We start from the raw sequence: 18,968 nt of genomic DNA on the forward strand, positions 1-18,968 counted from the left end.
ACCCAAGACGCCCCCGGACCACCGTAACTCAGACCAGCCTTCACCCCTCCGCCCCTGACCCCGGCATGCGAGAAGGGAACGCACCTTCTCAAGATCCAGGGAAGTCCAAGATACCTTCCTGAACGTAAATCCTAACGCTACAGTGGAGATATATATATATATATATATATATTTTTTTTTTTTTTAAATATTTATTTGGCTGCGCCAGGTCTCAGTTGCAGCACGGGGGATCTTCGCTGCGGCATGGACATGACCAGTGGCACTCTCTTTGTAAAGGGGCCTTCGGGGACGCTGTGCTGGGCACCTTCTCTGCCCGAGCAGCCATTTATGATGAAGCTGAAGCCTCTTGTTAGATTCTGAAAGAAGCTTGTCAACAATGTCTGATTTTATTACATTTTCCATTCATTTTTTCTCTCTGCCTTGCCTAAAATAGGAAAAACGAAAAGTTCTAAACTTCAAGAACAAGTATGGCCATTATTTTAAAAGCACCAAGGAGCGATGACGTTGAGTGGCCTGTGCCCTGGCTCCCTAGGCTGTCAGCTTTCACGTGAACCCAGAAAGGACTCAGCATTCTGAACCACACACAACTGCCAGACTCTGAATGCATCTAAAGTGCAAACATTCAGCCTCCAAGTCCAGGGGTGCTGTACACACTACAGCAGTGGACTGGCATAGACTCTGGCTAAACATCTGTAGTAATTATAACTATGAACCCAGCTCAATTCACCTCTTTACAGATTCCTAAACGATTAAGAGATTTAAGTATCTGATTATGTTGCACTTCTTGTAACTGCTTTTTTGCCTAAAATAGGAAAAACAAAAACTTACAGACTTCAAGAACAAGTATGGTCAGTGTTTTAAAAGCACCAAGGAGTGACGACGGGCGTGGCCTGTGCCCTGGCTCCGTAGGCTGTCGCCTCCCACTGCTATCTCCTAGTGGACTCCTCCTGCACCATCACCAGAGCTGACTCACAGGTACAGAGAAGGGCAGGGACATTGTTCGTTAGAAGGTCCCTCCCCACTGCTTCTGTTCAACAAAGGACCCAGGGAGCCTCAGGAGTGTCACCAGCCATTAACTGTCAGATGGACTCAGCGAGCAGATTTACATGCAGAAACAAGCGTATTTTAAAGGGCATCAGCTTATATACACATTGGTGGAGGAATTTCCCAGTGTGTAAACCGAAGATTGAGTCTGGATTAAGCCGCTTGTGGGCTCTTCGTCATGGCATGCATGTAGGATCTAGTTCCCTGACCAGGGATCAAACCCGGGCCCCTGCACTGGAAACGCAGAGTCCAACCCACTGGACCACCAGTGAAGTCCCTGGCTCTGCTCTTGACTGCTCATCTAAGATTTCCTGGAGCTCGATCACTTTAGCCAGGTCTTCCTCGTGGCTTAGGGAACAACCAGAAAGAATCCTTAAAACAGCCTTGTTTGGTGAGGGACGAAATAAAGCACCTCCGGGAAATCGCCAAGGTCAAAACTGCCTTCTGCACGCAGTGGCCTCACACTCTCATGGCCGCTCAGGAGAGAGTCAGAGGGGTCAGAAATCACTGCCTCAGCCCAGTGAGTCCACCACCCACCACAAGAATGGGACCACCAGAAACCATTCCCTCCGAAAGTGAGGGCAAAACGGGGAAATGAGGTTAAGGGTGGGAGGCAAAGTGAGAGACATTAAATCCCTGTGGAATGCGAACTACAAGGTACTCATACTTTAAAGTGGTTTCTAAGTGGCGTATTGCTCTTATAATTTTCCAACCAGTAAAAAATGTAAATCACATTGAAAGTTGTTACGGTCAACATTGTTACGCGTAAGTTTCCTCCAGATAAGAACCATTTCCTTAGCAGAAATAAAACGGCTCCTGTCAGAATATGAGCACTTTTGAGGCTCTGTATACACAGGGCAAAATTGGTTCTCCAAGAGCTAGTTACCGAATTACTCAGCAGTAGCTAGCGCTAAGAGCTAGCCAGCAGAAGACAGGGTAGAAGAAAGGCCTTCTTCTCTGAGAGAACAGCATACTTACAAAGAAGCTACAGGAAAACAACATCCTGGGTGAGGAACCCAGCATGGCTGGGGCGGGACACAGAGAGGCCGCTGGGGTCAACCCCTCCTTGAGTCAACCTGATGGAAGAGGGTCCAGATCTCACCAGTGGGCCTCAAACTCGGCCTCCAAGACACAGGAAAGGTGCCTCCTACAGGGCCTGGAGACTAGGAGGGTGAGGCAAAGCTGTCTCCTCGGTTTCTGACCACCTGACCAGGTACAAAACTGTACCAACCTCAGGAGGACCAATAGATGGTGAGGAAAAGATAGTTTGGGCCCGTGTTGAATTCAAAGGCCCAAAGTCCACCCAAAAGGAGGTGTGCCAGGCGAGGGTGTGTGAGCCGAACAGTAGAGTGGGGAGGGCAGAGGGTCATGAAAACGCAAGGAAAGCTGCCACGCCCAGTCCTCCCATGCTGACACACCCAGCAGTGCTGACACACCCAGCATCGGCCACTGCTTCTGCAGCAGTTCTGTCCACGCACTGAACTTTCTCAAACTGAACTCGCCGAGTCTTTCATTCTGTTTCTCTCTGCACAAAGAGATCTTGGGCCACGTAACCCTTCCTACATAGTGAGTAGAACAGTGCCTGACACAGAACAGGCGCTCAGCAAATATCTGAAGATGTTAGGGTCCATACATTATACACATAAGCAGTATGTACACTTAATTAAAGTATTGTATACATTGCTCTGGGCTTCGTAAGATGGGTGACGTTGAGGGGGTTAAAATTTTTGCCCCAAGAGCTCAACCCGTGTACGCCGAGCGACTCCTCCATCAGTGGTTTCCACCAATCCCTCTTGCCCCGCCCCCACCTGTCCTCCACGCAGCGCCCGCAGGACCTGCTGCCACGTCCGACCAGATGGTGTCAATCCTTCCCCACTGAGGCCACAACGCCCTGGGCTCGCAGCCGTACTTACAAGACGAAACAAACCCCGCCGCCCTCACCTCCCTGCACTCTTCGCTGTGCTCCAGGGGCCGGGGGCGCTCGCCCCACTTCCGTGACTTGAGCCGAGGCCAAGTTCTTCCTCGCCATGGCCTTGGCCCTGCGGTCGCGGCGCCGGAAATGCGACCACAGGTGGCCCCTTCCACCACCCACCCTCGGGGACGGGTGCAGCACCTCGCGCACGGCAGTGGCTGCTGCTTCACTGCCGGGCACCTCACCACCTCCCGTCACCGCGACCGCCGCCATCACCGCCATCTCCAGAGGAAATGGCGCCATGGCTCCGCCTCTGCCACTGTCTCCCGGGAGCCCGGAACCGACCCAGTCACAAGGGGCTCCATGGAAACGGAAGGGCTCGGCTCAGGCCACCATCAACGGGGCAGAGAAGGGGTGCGGTGGGACGACGACAGGATGAGTGTGTGGGGAAGAGCGCGCAAACGCTGCTTGGAAAGGTTACTGTTTGAAAGTAGCACCGAAGAAGGACTTCCCTGCTGGTCCCGTGGTAAACATCCGCCTGACGATGCAGGGGGCGCGGGTTGGATACCTGGTCCGGGAGCTAAGATCCCACATGCTGTGGGGAAACTAATCCCGCGCGCCACAACTACTGCACTCGCACGCCGCAACTAGAGAAGAGAAAACCCGCATGCGGCAGCTAGAGAGAAGCCCGCACACCTCAACGAAAAAGCCCGCATGCCTCAAGATCCCACGTGCCACAACTAAGACCCGACTCAGCCATACAGATAAAACAAGTTAATTTTTTAAAAACTGAACAAAATTTTTAACAAATTAATAACACGAAGCTACTGAAGAAGTATTAACTGTTTCAGAAAACAAATGCACTAGAACTAAGAGGGGTTTGCCACCTCCTCCTACTAAAAACGACACCAGTGAGGCTATGGGAAGGGCCCCACCTAAACTCAAGGGCATCCCTAGAATCTACCCCGGGTGAGGAGTCACTGAGCTAATTCTACCTCACTGATTCTGAGGTCAGTTCTGCCTAACTGACTCACTCAAGCTCAGGAAGTGCTGGCTCCAACCTTGTTAAGGGCACTGAAATGAACCCACAGTGGAGTGCTGGACCCTGCTGTGAACTCAGCCGTTCTTGAGACAGGCTGGGGATTCCTCACACCAGAGCCTCTCAACCCCGGCTGTGCCGTGGGTGCTGTGTAGATGTTCAGGAGCATCCCTGCCCTGAGTGCGACAGCCACGGCCCCTCAGACCCCACCCGGTGTCGCCCCTTCCTGTGTCCCCACGCCATCCCCCACCCCCTCACCCTCCTTGCTCTCTGATCCCCCCTGCACAGGCTACACTGCTCCTGGCTCCACCCAAACCTCTGCTGTGACAACCAACACTCCTGACACAGGCAGACTAAGTTGTGATTTTAGGACCTTAGTCCTTCGGGTGTTTGGAGTCCTGTACCCACCCATCTCAGGAATTACCAGACTCCGGGAGACACAGAGGCACAATTTGGGGTCCCGCCCACAATTCAACCTGAACACACTCTCTTTTCTCGGCCTTATACACTGGAGTTCTCTGAAATGTCTTTCTCAAATCTCAACTGTTGCTTTCAAAAAGACTAAAATCACTGCACTCAACTTCAAGAATAAAATCTTCATTTTCACCTTTAAAATGAAATTGGAGGGATGACTAAAAGCAGTCATTTTTTTAAGCACTTAAAGAGAAAACCCACATGGGATCAGTTCACAGAATAAAGGCCACGTAACCCCTCCCACCTCCTCAGCCACCGCCCGTCATCACGAAGCCTGCCCTGGGCTGGCACAGGGCAAGGGGACGAGGGGAGACCAGTGCGGGCCTGGGAAAACGGCACAGCGGCCACGAGAGGAGCCGCAGCACAGGTCCTCTGTCTCTGGGCAGAGTGGGCCACTTGCTCCATCCTCTTTCCAAGTTCAAGTGGCCAATAGCATGGGCAACCTGGGGATTCTGATTAGAAACGGAATAGTGGGGACTGAGCAAGGACCAGTGGTTCTTGCTTTCTCCCATATTAAATAAAAATGATCGACATATCTACAATGACTATTACGTATTGCTTCAGATGGAGAGAACACCAGTTTTTCCCCCACTTCCAGTTCTATACGTGAGCAGCCTGTAGGTCAGCCCACCAAGAACTAGAAAAGCTAAATATGTTTTTAACGGATGTCTGAAGGCGTCAAAGAGGTACTGAGGCATCCGCAACCGAAGGGTCCAAGATTCCAGACAAAAGGGAAAGCCAGTGAGGGAGCGGGAGACTGAGAGGGCCACTCCTTCACTCGGGGCATCTGACTCTGGGAAGAAAATGCAGTAAAAAGTCAAGCAGAGAGCCCTGGCTAACAGAGATCTGGACAGTTCCATGGGGCTGGGAAGACAAAAATTCGAGTGCAGGCCTGACAAGTCAGCCAGGACTTTAGGGACCAAGCTCCCCAAGAAAAGGAAGGCACAGAAAATGAGCCCAACACTCTGCACAAACGGGCTGAGCAGCTGAGCTGCAGTAAAACCTCATGGTGCTGAGGACCTGCCAAGGAGGAGGGGCCCTGGGAAGCTTCCAGACGGAGACCCTGGAGGGCTCCACCCTGGGGTGAGGGGGAAGGTGGGTGAAGGCAGGTAAGACTGAGGCTTACAAGGACTCCCAGCCTCCAGTCACTCATTCCCTGACTAAACTGAGAGCCTGTCCGTACCCTGGGTCTGCGTCTACGGTTCTGCATATATAATACCCAGCACTCAACTAAAATAACAAAAACGATGTCACAACAAATAGGACCAAGAGATAAAAAGAACAGAAACAGAAACAGAAACAGATGCAGAGGGGATCCACAGACTCCAGTGATCAGATGCAAACTTCACTTGTTCAAAAATATATACCAGACATTTATGCATATGAATACGTAACTTCCGTGTGCAGATTCATTTCTCCTGGCTTACAGAGGGTGACAAAGGGCGTTGCTGAAACTTAGGATCTGTAGCGTATTCGTGAGCAGCACGGGTGATAACCTCGATTTGTGCCTGCCATCTGAAGTGTGTTGAGAGGGATGTCAGTCCTGTGAGATCTATAGGACCTCATGCAATCTCAGTGCAGACACTGTCTCAGCTGAGTTGAATTGTGGGACACCCAGCTGGTGTCCCAGGAATTACTTGTGAGAAAAATCCCCACACATTGGTGACCAAAAGTGTCAAAAGCGTTCTACAGGGGCGGAGGGGAAGATGGAGGAAGAGTAAGACGCGGAGATCACCTTCCTCCCCACAGATACACCAGAAATACATCTACACGTGGAGCAACTCCTACAGAACACCCACTGAATGCTGGCAGAAGACCTCAGACCTCCCAAAAGGCAAGAAATTCCCCACGTACCGGGGTAGGGCAAAAGAAAAAACAGAGACAAAAGAATAGGGACGGGACGTGCACCAGTGGGAGGGAGCTGTGAAGGAGGAAAGGTTTCCACACACTAGGAAGCCCCTTCGTGGGCGGAGACTGCGGGAGGCGGAGGAGGGGGGAGCTTTGGAGCCGCGGAGGACAGCACAGCAACAGGGGTGCAGAGGGCAAAGCGGAGAGATTCCCGCACAGAGGATCGGTGCCGACCAGCACTCACCAGCCCGAGAGGCTTGTCTGCTCACCCGCCGGGGCGGGCGGGGGCTGGGAGCGGAGGCTCGGGCTTCGGTCGGAGCGCAGGGAGAGGACTGGGGTTGGCTGCATGAACACAGCCTGAAGGGGTTAGTGCGCCACGGCTGGCCGGGAGGGAGTCCGGGGAAAAGTCTGGACCTGCTGAAGAGGCAAGAGACTTTTTCTTCCCTCTTTGTTTCCTGGTGCGCGAGGACAGGGGATTAAGAGCGCTGCTTAAAGGAACTCCAGAGATGGTCGCGAGCCGCGGCTAAAACCGCGGACCCCAGAGACGGGCGCGAGCTGCAGCTAAAAGCGCGGACCCCAGAGACGAGCGGGAGACGCTAAGGCTGCTGCTGCCGCCACCAAGGGGCCTGTGTGCAAGCACAGGTCACTCTCCACACCCCCCTTCCAGGGAGCCTGTGCAGCCCGCCACTGCCAGGTTCCCGGGATCCAGGGACAACTTCCCCGGGAGAACGCACGGCGGGCCTCAGGCTGGTGCAACGTCACGCTGGCCTCTGCTGCCGCAGGCTCGCCCCTCCCTCCGTGCCCCCCCCCCCCCCCCCCCGCCTGAGTGAGCCAAAGCCCGCGAATCAGCGGCTCCTTTAACCCCGTCCTGTCTGAGCGAAGAACAGACGCCCTCAGGCGACCTACACGCAGAGGTGGGGCTAAATCCAAAGCTGAGCCCCGGGAGCTGTGAGAACAAAGAAGAGAAAGGGAAATCTCTCCCAGCAGCCTCAGGAGCAGCGGATTAAAGCTCCACAATCAACTTGATGTACCTGCATCTGTGGAATACATGAATAGACAACGAATCATCCCAAATTAAGGAGGTGGACTTTGAGAGCAAGATCTATGAATTTTTCCCCTTTTCCTCTTTTTGTGAGGGTGTATGTGTATGCTTCTGTGTGAAATTTTGTCTGTATAGCTTTGCTTCCACCATTTGTCCTAAGGTTCTATCCGTCCCTTTTTTTCCTAAATAGTTATTTTTTTAATTTAATAACTTTATTATATTTTACTTTATTTTACTGTATCTTCTTTTTTCCTTCCTTCCCTCCTTCCTTCCTTCCTCCCTCCTTTCCTTTCCTTCTTCCTTCCTTCCTTCCTACTTCTACTAATTCTTTCTCTCTACTTTTTCTCCCTTTTATTCTGAGCCATGTGGATGAAAGGCTCTTGGTGCTGCAGCCAGGGGTCAGTGCTGTGCCTCTGAGGTGGGAAAGCCAACTTCAGGACACTGGTCAACAAGAGACCTCCCAGCTCCACATAATATCAAATGGCGAAAATCTCCCAGAGATCTCCATCTCAACACCAGCACCCAGCTTCACTCAACGAGCAGCAAGCTACAGTGCTGGACACCCTATGCCAAACAACTAGCAAAACAGGAACACAACCCCACCCATTAGCAGAGAGGCTGCCTAAAATCATAATAAGTCCACAGACACCGCAAAACACACCACCAGATGTGGACCTGCCCACCAGAGAGACAAGATCCAGCCTCATCCACCAGAACACAGGCACTAGTCCCCTCCACCAGAAAGCCTACACAAGCCACTGAACCAACCTTAGCCACTGGGGACAGACATCAAAAACAATGGGAACTACGAACCTGCAGCCTGCAAAAAGGAGACCCCAAACACAGTTAGATAAGCAAAATGAGAAGACAGAGAAACACACAGCAGATGAAGGAGCAAGATAAAAACGCACCAGACCTAACAAATGAAGAGGAAATAGGCAGTCTACCTGAAAAAGAATTCAGAATAATGGTAGTAAAGATGATCCAAAATCTTGGAAATAGACAAAATGCAAGAAACATTTAACAAGGACCTAGAAGAACTAAAGATGAAACAAACAATGATGAACAACACAATAAATGAAATGAAAAATACTCTAGATGGGATCAATAGCAGAATAACTGAGGCAGAAGAACGGATAAGTGACCTGGAAGATAAAATAGTGGAAATAACTACTGCAGAGCAGAATAAAGAAAAAAGAATGACAAGAACTGAGGACAGTCTCAGAGACCTCTGGGACAACATTAAACGCACCAACATTCGAATTATAGGGGTTCCAGAAGAAAAAGAGAAAAAGAAAGAGACTGAGAAAATATTTGAAGAGATTATAGTTGAAAACTTCCCTAATATGGGAAAGGAAATAGTTAAGTCCAGGAAGCACAGAGAGTCCCATACAGGATAAATACAAGGAGAAATACACCAAGACACATATTAATCAAACTGTCAAAAATTAAATACAAAGAAAGCATATTAAAAGCAGCAAGGGAAAAACAACAAATAACACACAAGGGAATCCCCATAAGGTTAACAGCTGATCTCTCAGCAGAAACTCTGCAAGCCACAAGGGAGTGGCAGGACATACTGAAAGTGATGAAGGAGAAAAACCTGCAACCAAGATTACTCTACCCAGCAAGGATCTCATTCCAATTTGATGGAGAAATTAAAACCTTTACAGACAAGCAAAAGCTGAGAGAGTTCAGCACCACCAAACCAGCTTTACAACAAATGCTAAAGGAACTTCTCTAGGCAAGAAACACAAGAGAAGAAAAAGACCTATAATAACGAACCCCAAACAATTTAGAAAATGGGAATAGGAACATACATATCGATAATTACCTTAAACGTAAATGGACTAAATGCTCCCACCAAAAGACACACATTGCCTGAATGGATACAAAAACAAGACCCATATATATGCTGTCTACAAGAGACCCACTTCAGACCTAGAGACACATACAGACTGAAAGTAAGGGGATGGAAAAAGATATTCCATGCAAATGGAAACCAAAAGAAAGCTGGAGTAGCAATTCTCATATCAGACAAAATAGACTTTAAAATAAAGACTACTAGAAGAGACAGAGAAGGACACTACATAATGATCAAAGGATCGATCCAAGAAGAAGATATAACAATTGTAAATATCTATGCACCCAACATAGGAGCACCTCAATACATAAGGCAAATACTAACAGCCAAAAAAGGGGAAATCGACAGTAACACATTCATAGTAGGGGACTTGAACACCCCACTTTCACCAATGGACAGATCATCCAAAATGAAAATAAATAAGGAAACACAAGCTTTAAATGATACATTAAACAAGATGGATTTAATTGATATTTATAGGACACTCCATCCAAAAACAACAGAATACACATTTTTCTCAAGTGCTCATGGAACATTCTCCAGGATAGATCATATCTTGGGTCACAATTTAAGAAAACTGAAATTGTATCGAGTATCTTTTCCAATCACAATGCCATGAGACTAGATATCAATTACAGGAAAAGAGCTGTAAAAAATACAAACACATGGAGGCTAAACAATACACTACTTAATAACGAAGTGATCACTGAAGAAATCAAAGAGGAAATTAAAAAATACCTAGAAACAAATGGACAATGGAGACAAGACGACCCAAAACCTATGGGATGCAGCCAAAGCAGTTCTAAGAGGGAAGTTTATAGCAATACAAGCCCACTTTAAGAAACAGGAAACATCTCGAATAAACAACCTAACCTTGCACCTAAAGCAATTAGAGAAAGAAGAACAAAAAACCCCCAAAGTTAGCAGAAGGAAAGAAATCATAAAAATCAGATCAGAAATAAATGAAAAGGAAATGAAGGAAACAATAGCCAAGATCAATAAAACTAAAAGCCGGTTATTTGAGAAGATAAACAAAATTGATAAACCATTAGCCAGACTCATCAAGAAAAAAGGGAGAAGACTCAAATCAATAAAATTATAAATGAAAAAGGAGAAGTAACAACTGACACTGCAGAAATAAAAAAGATCACGAGAGATTACTACAAGCAACTCTATGCCAATAAAATGGACAACCTGGAAGAAATGGACAAATTCTTAGAAATGCACAACCTGCCAAGACTGAATCAGGAAGAAATAGAAAGTATGAACAGACCAATCACAAGCACTGAAATTGAAACTGTGATTAAAAATCTTGCAACAAACAAAAGCCCAGGACCAGATGGCTTCACAGGCGAATTCTATCAAACATTTAGAGAAGAGCTAACACCTATCCTTCTCAAACTCTCCCAAAATATAGCAGAGGGAGGAACACTCCCAAATTCATTCTATGAGGCCACCATCACCTTGATACCAAAACCAGACAAGGATGTCACAAAGAAAGAAAACTACAGGCCAATATCACTGATGAACATAGATGCAAAAATCCTCAACAAAATACTAGCAAACAGAATCCAACAGCACATTAAAAGGATCATACACCATGATCAAGTGGGGTTTATTCCAGGAATGCAAGGATTCTTCAATATACGCAAATCTATCAATGTGATAAACCATATTAACAAATTGAAGGAGAAAAACCATATGATCATCTCAATAGATGCAGAGAAAACTTTTGACAAAATTCAACACCCATTTATGATAAAAACCCTGCAGAAAGTAGGCATAGAGGGAACTTTCCTCAACATAATAAAGGCCATATATGACAAACCCACAGCCAACATCATCCTCAATGGTGAAAAACTGAAAGCATTTCCACTAAGATCAGGAACAAGACAAGGTTGCCCACCCTCACCACTCTTATTCAATATAGTTTTGGAAGTTTTAGCGACAGCAATCAGAGAAGAAAAGGAAATAAAAGGAATCCAAATCGGAAAAGAAGTAAAGATGTCACTGTTTGCAGACGACATGATACTATACATAGAGAATCCTAAAGATGCTACCAGAAAACTACTAGAGCTAATCAATGAATTTGGTAAAGTTTCAGGATACAAAATTAATGCACAGAAATCTCTTGCATTCCTATACACTAATGATGAAAAATCTGAAAGTGAAATCAAGAAAACACTCCCATTTACACTCCCATCACATTTATATAATTTCTTTTGTTACCACTGCAACTAAAAGATTAAAATATCTAGGAATAAACCTACCTAAGGAGACAAAAGACCTGTATGCAGAAAATTATAAGACACTGATGAAAGAAATTAAAGATGATACAAATAGATGGAGAGATATACCATGTTCTTGGATTGGAAGAATGAACATTGTGAAAATGACTCTACTACCCAAAGCAATCTACAGATTCAATACAATCCCTATCAAACTACCACTGGCATTTTTCACAGAACTAGAACAAAAAATTTCACAATTTGTATGGAAACACAAAAGACCACGAATAGCCAAAGCAATCTTGAGAACGAAAAACGGAGCTGGAGGAATCAGGCTCCCTGACTTCAGACTATACTACAAAGCTACAGTAATCAAGACAGTATGGTACTGGCACAAAAACAGAAAGATAGATCAATGGAACAGGATAGAAAGCCCAGAAATAAACCCACGCACATATGGTCACCTTATCTTTGATAGAGGAAGGAATGTACAGTGGAAAAAGGACAGCCTCTTCAATAAGTGGTGCTGGGAAAACTAGACAGGTACATGTATAAGTATGAGATTAGATCACTCCCTAACACCATACACAAAAATAAGCTCAAAATGGATTAAAGACCTAAATGTAAGGCCAGAAACTATCAAACTCTTAGAGGAAAACATAGGCAGAACACTCTATGACATAAATCACAGCAAGATCCTTTTTGACCCACCTCCTAGAGAAATGGAAATAAAAACAAAAATAAACAAATGGGACCTAATGAAACTTCAAAGCTTTTGCACAGCAAAGGAAACCATAAACAAGACCAAAAGACAACCCTCAGAATGGGAGAAAATATTTGAAAATGAAACAACTGACAAAGGATTAATTTCCAAAATTTACAAGCAGCTCATGCAGTTCAATAACAAAAAAACAAACAACCCAATCCAAAAATGGGCAGAAGGCCTAAATAGACATTTCTCCAAAGAAGATATACTGACTGCCAACAAACACATGAAAGGATGCTCAACATCATTAATCATTAGAGAAATGCAAATCAAAACTACAATGAGATATCATCTCACACCAGTCAGAATGGCCATCATCAAAAAATCTAGAAACAATAAATGCTGGAGAGGGTGTGGAGAAAAGGGAACACTCTTGCACTGCTGGTGGGAATGTGAAGTGTTTCAGCCACTATGGAGAACAGTATGGAGGTTCCTTAAAAAACTACAAATAGAACTACCATATGACCCAGAAATCCCACTACTGGGCATATACCCTGAGAAAACCAAAATTCAAAAAGAGTCATGTACCAAAATGTTCATTGCAGCTCTACTTACTATAGCCCGGAGATGGAAACAACCTAAGTGTCCATCATCGGATGAATGGAGAAAGAAGATGTGGCACATATATACAATGGAGTATTACTCAGCCATAAAAAGAAACGAAATTGAGCTATTTGTAATGAGGTGGATAGACCTAGAGTCTGTCATACAGAGTGAAGTAAGTCAGAAAGAGAAAAACAAATACTGTATGCTAAAACATATATATGAAATTTAAGAAAAACCATGACTAACCTAGGGGTAAGACAGGAATAAAGACACAGACATACTGGAGAACGGACTTGAGGACATGGGGAAGGGAAAGGGTGAGCTGTAACAAAGGGAGAGAGAGGCATGGACATATATACACTAACAAACGTAAGGTAGACAGCTAGTGGGAAGCGGCCGCATAGCACGGGGATATCAGCTCGGTGCTTTGTGGCTGCCTGGAGGGGTGGGATAGGGAGGGTGGGAGCGGGCGAGACGCAAGAGGGAGGGGATGTGGGAACACATGTGTATGTATAGCTGATTCACTTTGTTGTAGAGCAGAAACTAACACACCACTGTAAAGCAATTATACCCCAATAAAGATGTAAAAAAAAAAAAGCATTCTACATGAGGGTGTTGTGGTGTGCATTTTTAAGTATGAAGTATTTGGTGATCCCTGAGTTTAAGGCACAACCAAGAAGCTTTGCTAAATTCAGCACATCTGTAATGCTCTGACGGGCGTGGAAGTCCTGATTATTGGTGAGACGTGATCCACGAGGATAGCTTTTTCACATTCATGGCATTTGTGAGGATTCTTTCCACAATGAATTCATCTTCTAAAGACCTGACTATACTAAATACATTTATCTGGCTTCTATCCAGCATAAATTTTCTCAGGAAGCCTAAGCTATCAAGCCATGCTAAAAGCATCGCCAACTGCATTATATTTTTAAGGGCTCTCAGTAGTACGGATCCTCTGATGCTAAGTTAGGCTAGAAGGCGCACTGAAGAATCTACCACACTCATTACATTTGTACGGTTTCTGTCCGGTATGAACTCCCCGTTGATCGGCAAGGTATGAATTTCGGCTAAAGGCTCTGCCACATACGTCACATTTATACACTTTCTTTCCTGTCTGAATTTTCTGATGTCTACTGACGTTTGAGCTGTCATTACATTTGTAACTTCTCTTTCCAGCATGAATATTCCAAGCTGTGAGTTTTGACCAAAGATTTTACCACATACATCACATTTATATAATTTGGCTCCTGGGGGGATTAGCTGATGTCTTCCAAGAGTGGCTCTATCATTAAAGGTTTTGCCACACGTTACATTTGTACCATGACTCTCCGTGAATTTTCTGACGACGTACAAGCTGTGAATTTCGAACAAAGAATTTGTCGCATACATCACATTTATATAATTTCTCTCTTGTACGGATTATCTGATGTCCAGTGAGGAGTAAGTCCTTAAGAAAGGTTTTCCTACACTCATTACATTTGTAAGGTCTTTCGATGTGGTCTTGTGTCATCACTGAAGGAGGCATGAAATCATTGCCATATGTGTTTGAAACGTCGGTTTGGACACGAGGAGGAATTCTTTGAAGTGGAGTAAATGAGGAACTACTGTTGATAGACCTCTCAACTTCATCACATTCAGATATTATCCCATCAGTAAGAAATACCTGCAGTTTATCCAAACTGTTAAATCCAAGCCTATTTCCAATGGGCTTGATTCCTGCTTGATCCCTTCTACCATGTTGATCTCTTCCATCAGTGAGATTTCCATTATGGGTCATAGACATTCCTTTGTAATTTCATCATCTATCTAATGACACTCAAAATCATGTGTATTTTCCTGGATTTCCCTGAGGTAAAAATGATTATAGGAACAGTTCTGTCATTATCAGTTTAAAGAGTTGGAAGGAAGATTAACATGAAGATTTTTCTGTCGGTGCCCTTCCGACCTGCAGCTTTATCAAGCTGAACGTTCCATCGCTGACTTGCACCAAGCCGTCTTGGAGTCGACCTAGTTATGGAAACGCGTTCTTCACAGAATCCCAGTTCAGGGAGTTCAAGCTGGCCCATCACAGTACCTCTCCATCTCTACAGGCAGAGGGTTAAAAGCAGGAGAACGGGCAGGTTTCCACAGGAGGGAAGTCCATGGAAAAGAGTGAAAACTGGGGAGTGAGGAGAGAAACCCCACGGTGTCCTCCGCAAGGCTGTGGACGGTGGCCCGTGAGCACAGGGAGCCCTCGCTGGTCACCTGTGCTGTCGTCAAGGAGGGCCGCCCTCGTAGTGAGCAGCTACTGGATGCCTGCTGTGTGCCTGGTGCTCTGTTCCCCTCGCAGAAGAGCTGAACCCACGGGAGGTGTCCTTAGGGGTGGATGGTGGAGCGGGCACTTGTGTCCGGTGGGGCACTGACCCCGAGGCTGGGTACCCCTCTCCCGGGGGGAGCAGCAGCAGGCTGGCCTCTGCCGGCCACATGCGCCGGGAGCCCCGAGCCTGCTCTCCTGAGGATGCGGTGGGCTGAGAGCTGGGAGGGATGGGTTTCCAGGTTCCCGAGCCAGTGACCACAGGCTTTGGCTGCACACGCCCCCACCAGGTACCAGGGCCCCGTCAGCGCACACCCACGAGGCCCTCACCTCTGGGGATTCGACCTCTTTTCCACCCCCGCTTCATTATCCAGAACACTCGCTATTTGACTGCATGTCTTTTGAATGAATGTGACCTACAGTTGAGAAACACTGTGATGACATTTTAATCACTGGGAACATGAATTAAAAGAATGATATTTACATACCAATTAGCACTAAATAGACTGTTGTCTCATAATTGAGAAGAAAAATATATATTATACTATAGGTGTATTCTGAATACTTACTGTAAATAAATAAATGCAAAAGAACAGATGACATAGGATAAAGAAGATGTGGCACATATATACAATGGAATATTACTCAGCCATAAAAAGAACCGAAACTGAGTTATCTGTAGTGAGGTGGATGGACCTAGAGTCTGTCATACAGAATGAAGAGAAAAACAAATACTGTATGCTAACACATATATATGGAATCTAAAAAAGGAAAAAAAAAAGGTTCTGATGAACCTAGGGCCAGGACAGGAATAAAGATGCAGACGTAGAGAATGGACTTGAGGACACGGGAAGGGGGAAGGGTAAGCTGGGATGAAGTGAGAGAGTATCATGGACATATATACACACCAAATGTAAAGTAGCTAGCTAGTGGGAAGCAGCCGCATAGCACAGGGAGACCAGCTCGGTGCTTTGTGTTCACCTAGAGGGATGGGATAGGGAGGGTGGGAGGGAGACGCAAGAGGGAGGAGATATGGGGACATATGTATATGTATAGCTGGTTCACTTTGTTATACGGCAGAAACTAACACAACACTGTAAAGCAGTTATACTCCGATAAAGATGTTAAAGAAAAAAAAGAACAGATGACATAAATTGTAATGCTAAATAAGCCAAAACAAGCATATCCAATCTAACTAATTGGCTGTAAAACAAATACAGAGAAATGAAGAATCTGATAAAACAATTTTTAACAAAACAATATAGTTTTCTAAGTATCTGCCGTAAAACTACATACCTATAAAGAAAAGGCATTTTATTATAACTTTAACAAGTAGTATGTCAGTTGTTTTGCATAAGACACGCTGAAAGACCATCATCTGTAAATTCCACTTATAAATTAATATATAAAATATTAATTTTCTCCAGTTCTCTAACAGCCAGTAAGTAGAGCAATCCCTACCTATGCGGTACCCTTAGTTATCTAGCTTAATGGTTACCAAAATATACGGAATAAACAGCACATTCTATATTCATTAACTGGGATCAGATACAATGTTGTTGAGAACGAAGTACAAACGAAAAGCAAACAGGATATAATGCAGACAAAGGTGTATCATGAAAACCATGACAGAATACTAACATACCTATTTCTAAAAAAGTAACTTTTGAGTATTTACTACAAAACATGCAATATTCTAAGCCATCTAACAGCACTAACTTGTTTTTAAAGGCTTGAGGTAAATTAACACGATTTCTCAAATCAGGGCAGGAGATGCACACAGGTTTATGTACATTAACCAACCGACACACAAAGTGGTGTAAGAACCAGGACCTACAGACAGAAAACTTCAATGTGACCGGCCATCGGCCAAAACTTAAACAGGACAGATTACAAAATAATACAACGAATACCAAAATAATACAACGAATAATACAACGAATTTCTGACGTTTAGACAGAAAACGTCAAGGGAGATGTAAGAAGTGAGCTGTGTAACGAAGCCATTCGGCCATCCCTCCTGGAAGTGGTTTCCGAGTCATCACAGCTGCACGGCTGTCCGGATAAAGTTGTTCAATGGATAAAGAGGGATTGTTTCTATAATGTGACTAACGTGGAAGGTGGAGGCATGGGTGAAAAAGTGCTCTGGAAATGGGGGTGATCAACACAACAAATTAAATATGCAAATAAATAACTTTCCATTCACATCGAGGTTCCATCTGAGAAGTGATCAGGAATGAGAAAGGGCATGAGTGGAGCACAGGGTGTATGCATATGTGGGAGCACAGCTTGTGACTGCACATCTGTGTGAAAGTAAGTGTACGATGGCAACTGAAATACTAATTTTAAAAGAAAACAAGAATTGGTTTAGGAATTAACATGATACCATCCCATTTTTCACTATGGAAATTATACTATGGATATGAAACAGAAACGAAAAAGATCTAAAAAGGGAGAGAGTGTGATGTTGTAAGGAGAAAGCAGGATTACAAATGTGCTCTGTAATGTGTTGTACTGATTATACCACAAGTACCACAAGTTCCACTGTCATGTTTATATCCAAGAAAAACAAACAGGATTTTGGCACAGTGGTTAAGAATACGCCTGCCAATGCAGAGGGCACGGGTTCCAGCCCTGGTCCGGGAAGATCCCACACGCCGCAGAGCCACAACTACTGAGCCCGCGCGCCTACAGCCCATGCTCCGCAACAAGAGAAGCCACCGCAATGAGAAGCCCGCGCACCGCAACAAACAATAACCCCCGCTTGCCGCAACTGGAGAAAGCCCATGTGCAGCAACAAAGACCCAATGAAGCAAAAACAAAAAAAACAATACTTCAGGAGATTGTGCAAGAATGTTCTTGGCAGAAAACAGAAGGAAAAACCAAAAAAGGGCGATCATAGGCGATGGATGACTTTCTTCTGTACCCAAACAGAGATACAAAAAAAATCAAATCAATAGTAAAGAAGAGTAAGAGACCATGATTTTGAAACTGAGTCCCCCTAAACCTGAGTTCTTCTGTCGAGTTTGATTAACCTGTCTGTGCAACATTTTCCCATTCTTATCCAATACCTGTTCCCCTCAAGATTGATGAATGTCAAAGAAAAGGCAGGATTGATATCAAAGGGAACCTGGGGGGCCTTCCGGGTTACAAAAACCTTTCTGTGTCCCCTGTTTCCTGTTTATAGAAGAAGGCTTTAGTTTCCTAGACCTTCCCTGAGATCCAAAGAGCAGATTCAAGCAGTTACCGATTAGGGGAAGGAGGGAATGCAGAAACAAAGGAAAAGCAAGCCCAACATGTATCTTTCCCACGATTGGTAGCTTAAACTGATACCTTGATTTACAACCCCAAACTGTGGCTTCAACAAGTTGCCCCAAGAAGCCTTAAAAATTGATGACACCCAGAGGGTCAACCGAGGACTGGAATTCTTAACGCATCACATCTGGCTCTAGGTAAATAATAAAACGTCACAACTATTGCTTTTACTCTCTTCCTGAAAGAAGTTAAAGAATCACAAGACCGTGATATAGGAACTCGTTTTGCAGGCACGTACAGAATAGTCACAATGTGTGCCAAAGAGTCTGCACAGCTGAGACCTTATAGGAAAGCTGGGATCACAGACACTCCCCTCCCCTCCCTCCTTTTGCCTTTAAAACCTTACACACAGGTATAAGAGTATGCTGAAAACTGTCCTTCCACGCAGTCTTTCTTTAGAGCTTTCACCATCCTCAATGGTGAAAGAATGGAAGCTTTTCCTCCAAGATCAGGAACAAGACAAGCCTACCTGCTATTTCTAAAAACATATAATTGAAAGTCCTACCAAGAACACATAGGCATAAAATGAGATGATAGATATCCCAGTAGCAAGAGGAAGCAAAATCATCTCTGTACACAGGTAACATGATCTAATAGG

At 45.2% G+C, this 18,968-nt stretch overlaps 1 protein-coding gene across 5 annotated transcripts in view; it reads right to left on the reverse strand.

The window, feature by feature from the left end:
• LOC307178866 (uncharacterized protein) overlaps positions 1 to 18,968 on the reverse strand; it is a 342,766-nt gene that overhangs the window by 15,617 nt on the left and 308,181 nt on the right. Inside the window, exon 1 of one of the 5 annotated variants that reach the window (XR_013825301.1) lies at positions 85 to 182. The exons of the other annotated variants lie outside the window; for them this stretch is intronic. The gene's annotated coding sequence lies outside the window, so the exon portion shown is untranslated. Of the gene's footprint in view, positions 1 to 84; positions 183 to 18,968 lie in introns of those variants that run through there. 5 annotated transcript variants of the gene reach the window in all.

This window comes from Stenella coeruleoalba, assembly GCF_951394435.1.
Source record: "Stenella coeruleoalba genome assembly, chromosome: 20".
NCBI classification, from domain to species: Eukaryota; Metazoa; Chordata; class Mammalia; order Artiodactyla; family Delphinidae; genus Stenella; species Stenella coeruleoalba.